Source organism: Atta cephalotes (assembly GCF_000143395.1).
Source record: "Atta cephalotes unplaced genomic scaffold scaffold00010, whole genome shotgun sequence".
Classification (NCBI taxonomy): Eukaryota; Metazoa; Arthropoda; class Insecta; order Hymenoptera; family Formicidae; genus Atta; species Atta cephalotes.
In genome coordinates, this window is record NW_012130074.1 from 4,824,766 (window position 1) to 4,832,732 (window position 7,967).

Consider the following 7,967-nt stretch of genomic DNA (forward strand, 5'->3'; position numbering starts at 1 on the left):
CACNNANANANATANANANANANATATATATATATATATATATATATATATATTATTTATTATATATATATATATATATATATATATATATGTATATATATATATATATACATTTTGTATTATATTACAACATATTGTATATTATAATTCCTTAATTTAATTATATTATATTTAATTATATCTTGCATGCAGTTATGTTTTATACAAGTATATTTATATACTTACATTTTTATGTAGATAGTTTACATTTTAATTTTATTCAAATAAAACAAGTAACCAAACTCTCGAGAATGTTAAAAAACAAAAATAAACAAGAGACAATGAGAGTTTTTTGCGCGGTTGTTAAATAAAAATCGTTTATTGTCGAAAAACTATAGTATAATTGGTTACGTATAAAAGTTTTGGCCTATTTCCTATTTGGTCATCAGTAGGATGTTCATTTTCAATTGAGTCTTAGTTGGATTGATTCTTTGAAGGATAAGCTTGCAGATACGTGGAAAGCATCAAAATCATTTTTGAAGAACAACCATGATATGATTACTAGAGTCGATAAGGGTAATGTGACAATGGCAATGAGGAAGGAAGATACTACAGTAAAAAATGCTTACATTACTAAGTGATGAAAATACATATGAGATAGTTAAAAAAGATCCTACTAACTTTCTTTCTAGAAAACTGAAAGAGTTACTCATCAGATGGAAGAAAAAGAGTTCATTTCGCAACAGATTTATAATAAATTTGGAATGCTCATGGACTTCTATCAGTAACCGCGGATTTAGTATTACAAGATCTGAAGAAAAAGGCATTGAATACTTTAGCTTTCTATATCCTCCTCTTTTATGTTTACTACATAGATGACATTGCAATGAGAGCTTCAGCAAAAAAAAAACAGAAATATTACAAATTTTTAATTCGTTTCATCTTCGACTACAGTTCACGATTGAAATTGATGGCGATAGATTAAATTATTTAGATATTATTATTATCAAGAATAACAATATTCTTGAATTTGATTGGTGTCACAAGCCTATTTTCTCCGGTAGGTATCTGAATTTTTTTCTCAGCATCCTATTTCGCAAAAGAGAGCTCATCATAGGAATAATTGACAGGACCTTTTTCTATCTCAACCTAAATATCATAAAAAAAATTTGACCTTTGTCATTGAGACACTTTTAAATAATGACTATTTGATTGATTTTATTTTTAACACAGTTAATGAACGTCTAAAATCTTTATTAAGTACAAAATCTTAAAGCAAATCACGAATGATTCCAATGAAGATATTGTTAAGTCGTAATTTACGATTCCATTTGTTTCGGAAATCTCATATAAATTCAAGGACATATTTAAAGATCTTGATGTTGACCTTATATTTTTTAGCTAAACAAGCTCAATTCTTTTATTAAAACACATATAAAGATCTTTTCTTAATAAAGCAAAAAAAAACGTAATTTACAGAGATATATTGCAAAGATTGTGATGCCTCCTATGTCGGGCAGAGAGAGAGAAGTTTAAAAACGAGAAACATTGTAAAGACATCCGAAGGAACACGAGTAATCGTTCTGTTATTACCAAATACAGAGTGATCATGAATTTGATTGGGAAGGCACAGAAATTGTTAATCAGGAGCGATTTTTGTACAAACGGAATGTATCTCGGAAATGCTACATATTCAATTACAAAAAAACAGTCTTATTTTACAATCTGACATCGAATTTTAACATCACTTATACATCTCGATTCTCAATAATTTACACTGATTTAAATTGCGCGCCATTTTTATTTTTATTATTTTTAAGTAACAATCTGACATATGTTGATAATACAGTCCGTTTTACTTATTAGTTTGTACACTGTGTATTATCTTTGTTTCATTTGAATATTGACCATCACACTATTCGGAATGATTGTAGTGAATTTATACCGCTAAATATGAATAATTTGATTTTTTGTCTTTTGACTTTGATTGATTTTTAATGTTCACGTTTTTCATGGGTGAGTGCATCAATTTTTCTTTATAAAAAATAATTGGTAACGTTTTTTATATCTGCACAGATTTTTATCTGTTAATCGTTGCCACTGGAATTGTCAACCATTGCCAATAGAATAAAGAGATTGAGTTGCATTCTATCGTCTCGCCATAAAGAATTTTACAACATACGTTCAGACATACTGATGATGGCTCGAAAGCAGGCCGAAACTTTTATGCGTAACTAATTATACTATAGTTTTTCGACAATAAACGATTTTTATTTTCGCACTAACAATCGCGTAAAAAACTGTCATTGGCCCTTGTTTGTTTTTGTTTATATATTATTCAATTAATCGATGATGTATTAAAAGAATTATTACATATGTTTCACAAAATTAAAATTAGAAATTAGTAACTTTAAACTCTTTGTTTGTACCTCTTTAATTGAAATAATAATAGGTTCAGAAGCAAAAGGAGTATCGATTCAAATAATTAAAGGATTATGTAGAGGAAAGAGGGAAAGAGTTTTTAGTAAAAGTTAGGAAAGCAAAAAGACGGTGGAGCATGCATTAGGGCCTAAAGCTGATAATCGAATAAGTAACGTTGAAAAGGGAGAGTTAGAACAAATTAAAAAATTTTTAGAAATAGAGGAAAAGAAAAGAAGAAAAAAATAATATCATTGATATGAATAAGAGGCATGAAACAAGGGCATAATAATCCTAAAAATAGTTAATGAAATATGTAAAAATGAACTAAAGATAGATTTGTCGATAAAATAGACGAGAGGGGGGGGGTGCAGGGAAATAAATAAATTTAATAGCAGGGATAAATAGTTGGAAAGGTAAAAAATTAATTATAGAAAATAAAAGGAAATTTGACAAGGAAAGAATACATACATTGATCATGATTTGACTGTTAAGGAAAGAGAAATAAGGAAAGAAATTGCAGCCTGAGCGAGGAAGAAAAGAGAGGAGGGCAGAGAAAAGTGGGTATCAAAAAATTCAAATAGACGATAAATGACATGATATAAGGATGAAAATGGAGAAGGATTTTTAGATAAGCCACGTGTGGAGAAAGGAGAAACTTCAAGATATTAATCTGGAATATAACAGATATTAAAAATAAAGACAAAGATTTCTGGAGATACGTTGAAAAATTCGATATCGTAGGCTTAATAGAAACTTGGGTAACAGAAAAGAAGTAGTTAAGATTAGAAAACAATTGCCCGCCAACTAATTGGAAATGTCAAGCCACTATAAAGGATAAAGAGAAAGGTAGAGCAAAGGGAGGAATTATATTCGGTAATAAATGTACTACGAGTGTACTAGAGAGTTTCAAAAAGATACAAGAAAATGTAGTCTAAAGATAGAGAGGGAATCTTGGAAGATTTATATAATTTATAATAAACGGAATATGAAAAATATAGCTAAATGAAGGAATATGTGAAACCGATTCCACGAATTTACTTATTGCAGGAGATTTTAACGCCAGACAGAAGGACGTCTGTCACTTCAAAGAAAGTCTAAAGATCAGTTTTTAAACGCGGATGGAGAAACATTAATAAATCTGATAAATGACAGGGGTTGGGGGATTCTAAATAAATGGTAATATAGACAGTGACTAGGAGAAGGAGTATACGGGAGCAAGGGGAGAATTGGTCATTGATTGCACACTGGGATGCTTGAGACACGAATTTTGAAATAGGAAATCGTACCGAGTCACCTTCCTTCCTAGAGATTAAGTTGAAGTTAGAAGTAGAATCAATACGAGAAGTAGAGAGAATGCAAAAAGAGATTATATTATGGAATGAATATAATGAAGCTATAGAATTGAATGAATATAAAGAAGCTATAGAATTGCATCAAACAAAGATGGAAAATGTAATTTAGTTAAATACAACGTGAAGAAAAGATTTAAGGAATTAAGCAAGATATGCAAAGAGATTTTTTGTAAGAAAAAGATAAAAGTTAGAAGTAGAAAGTTAGGTAATAGAATGTGGTGAGATAGGGAATGCACAAAAATGAAAAGAAAGATAAAAAAAAGATATAGAAAATTTAAGGCAGGTACAAACTCGGGGACACAATACCTAAAAAATAAAGTTAAGTTTAAAGATCTGTGCAATAAAAAAGCAGGAGATTATAAGCGAAAAGTAGTGTTAGAAATAAAAAATGAGACAGACACATGCGTGGAAAGTTATAAATAAGTATAGAAGTAAGAAAAAGAACGATATTAGTAATAAGATTAGTATAAGCGAGTGGAAGGAACACTTCATGGACATACTGGAGGGAAAAGTAGAAAGACTGTGCCAAACCACAAAAGAGGCACAGAAGCAGAATTAGAGAACGAAGAAATGGAAAGGTACATCAAGAAAATAAAAACGAGGAAAGCAGTAGGAGCGGATAACAGGAGAAGCTTGGTTTTATAGTGTAAGTGAAGTCAGAGATGGGATAAAAGAAAGAAGTCTGGAGAGATGAAGGATATCCCAAAGAAAGGAGAAAATGGTTGATATTTCCATTACGAAAAAAAAGCAGCAAAGATGATGTAAAAACTACAGAGGTATTACTTTGCTAAATACAGCATACAAAATTTATGCCTACATTCTCATGGAAAAAAAATGATAGTGAAAGCAAACAAATTCTTCTTGAAGTGCAAGCAGATTCGTGAAGGAAGGTCGACATGGACATTTATGTGCTACAATACATTGTAGAAAAAAAATTGAAGGAGGGCGGAAAGATATATACGCGTTTTTTGTGGACTTAAAGGCACTGTTTGAGTAAACCGGGAAAAGCTGTGGACAATAATAGAAATGCTGAATGTAAGGAAAAGTCTAATCGAAAGAGTAATAAAAATTTATGAAAAATCAAAGAAGTGATAGTGAATAGCGTAAAATCGGAAACGTTCTGACAAACGAAAGCTGTGCGACAGGGCTGCCCTATCAGCCTCTTCTTTGCAATCTATATAGCAGACTTGAAAAACAATATGAAAAAAAGCGGCATTGGAAGAGTCAAAGTGGGTCAGGAAGTGGGGAAGGTTTTTGGATGTTGGCATACGTGGATGACTTGATCCTGCTTGCAAAAAATGAAGAAGCGATGAAGGAGAGCATGTCAAGATTGAAGAGACATGGTATAAAAGATAAAGACTTAATAGTAAACTGTCGAAAATAATGATTTTCGAAAAGCACAACAATAGGAGAAGAAATAGAACTTGGAAATGGAAATAATTGAAGAAGTAAAAGAATTTTGGAAGAATGACTGCGGACAACATATGGAAAAAATGGCAGTTAAAGTGAATATTGCGTAATATATCCTTAGCGGTGGGAGCTTTCACAAACGCAAGTGGCTTTTTGACAAACTTGTGGAAAGTATCATGAATTATGCCGAAATTTGGGGCTTCAAAGAATGGCCGGAGTTGGAAAGGGTCAAACTGAAATACATAAAATGGTGTTTAAGATTAGATGACTGGACCCCGAATTATATTGTTCAAGAAGAAATCAAAACAAACAAGTTTTGGTGTAGCACAATGAAAAGAGCCTTCAAATTTAAAGAAAAGCTAAGCGATAGTAATGGCAGAGTGTTGGTAAAAAATTGTTGGCAGGAAAAGAGAGAAGGTAGATTAGATAGGAAAAGCTTGTCAATGAGAAGTGTATATCTAAACGGGAATGGCTATAATCAATTAGGTTTAGAGTTAGGTAGTGAAAGCAGTGAGAAAGCCACGTGTTGTGATAGAAAGACAGGTAAAAATAGAGAAACAGAAGATAATTGTATAAGAAAGTCAAGATATAATGCGAGATACGAAATGATTAATACGATGAATCTTCCAGTTTATCTTAGAAGTGAAAGCAATTTTAAGGATGTTAAAAGACTTGCTAGGGCCAGATGCGGAAATGTAGAAGAAGCTCTGGGCAGGGCAGAAAGAAACAATATGTACGTTGTGTGAGGAGGAACTTGATATTTTGGAACATTTGATCAAAAGTTGTAAAAATCTGGAAAGTATACGTGAAAAAGTAGAGGTTTTTTTTATTATTTTAATGTTTCGGAGAAATTTAGCGAAGACAAAAGGATCTGGCTGGAGGGAGTTGAAAAGGCGAGAGACGAGAAGAAGATTAGGAATAAGAAGATGAAGGTAGACTTGGGTAAAGAGGCTGAAAGAAGGTGTGCGTGAAAAATATGTGGTGTGAATGAGTTAAGGTGTAATGTAAACCGAATCTATTTCGTGGCTAAATTAATAGCTGAAATAAATGCTACTATTACTACTACTAAAATTGAAATTATATTTTTTTGGCTTTAAATATTTGCTTTAAATATTATATAGATATTTGATTTACATGTAAATATAGAATAAATAAATTTTATAGAATTTAAATAAAATATAAAATGTTTATCAATATTCGATTTAATAATAGCGATTTAAAAATATTTAATTATTGAGAGAATAACACTGTATTTACACTCTTAATATCTTTCATTCATGAACTAATAAAGACTGAAAATGATAAGAAAGTGAAAGAAATTTTTTTTTTAAATTAAAAGTGCGAACTAATAGAGAAGCTGAAAATCAGATAAAGGCAACTATAGTATTTACTTAAGGGGATGCTGGAGTGATCAAATTAGGAACCAAAAATTCTTTTACAGAATTAAAATAGACGCAAAATTAAGAGGTGATGCAGTTTATATGATGGAGTTTATACTAAAATTGAGAAAAAGTTAAGTAAGCTTTTAAGTTTTTTGATTTTAGTATAAATGGTACTGCATGCTCTTATTTTTTTTATTTCTTTCAGTCAATTTGGAGATTTTTTTATACGACTGTAATGTCGAATTTGGGAGGTTACTCCAAAATCCTCTTAGAAGTATTAATATTATGTTAATAATTTTTATGTTTTAAGCATCTGGAAAAAATTATAATGTTTTAATCTAAGATAATATTTTAATTATACGTATCAAGATTTATATGTATTTTAATATATTTAATATAAATAAATATATTTAATATATTTAATATAAATGAAATTTAAATTAAAAAAAAAGATTTTTAAAGCTTGAAATCTTTCAAATAGTTACTATATTTTTTGAATTTATGAGTTTTGTAATTTTTACATATGTATAGAAAACTACGAATTAAACAAAATGGGAAATTTTTTCTTCATTTTGTGCCACATATCCAAAAAAAATTGCAAAAATTTTTGAATATCTAATGTAAAAGTTTAAAGTTTTCCCAATAAAATTGTTTTTAAAAAAAATGTTCGTACGATTTTTTGTTTCTAAATTGTTGCAAATTAAATAAAATGAATATTTTGACTTTAATTGCTCATAACTCTATCAAAACCATCACAATTAAAAAAAAATATATTTTTAAATTTTTTCATCAGATAGAGTAAGTTTTATTTTATTTTATTTTTAACAAGAACAGCTATTTGAAGTTTGAATAATAAATCGGACACGAAGTTTTGCACTGATCTAATATTTTAACCTATAGTATTATATAAACTTATATTAACTTATATTAACTTTATTTACATACAAACGATTAATGATTATTAATTTATTTATATTTAATAATTTATAATAGTTATTAATTAGTTATTAATTTATTAAGTAATAATTTATAATTGTTATTAGTTTATTTATATTAAAAAATTTATATTTACTTTTGATGTGTATCTATATATTCGTACTTATCATTAAATCAAAGAAATATCAAGTTTATGATTATTTAGTTATTTAGTTATTGGACTTATCTTCTAATTTTAGAAAATTACAATACTATTATTGCTTGACAAATCGGTAACAAAAATTCTCTGTTGACATTTAAAAGTACATACATTTAGAAGTACTTTTGTTTATTAAAAATGGCGCAACATTATCATTACAAATTTATCATTACAAATAAACACAAGTAATTAATTTCAAATATAATTCAGTTTCATATGGTTTTATGTATATAAGTATAACATATACATATATATATATATATATATATATATATATGTATATATATA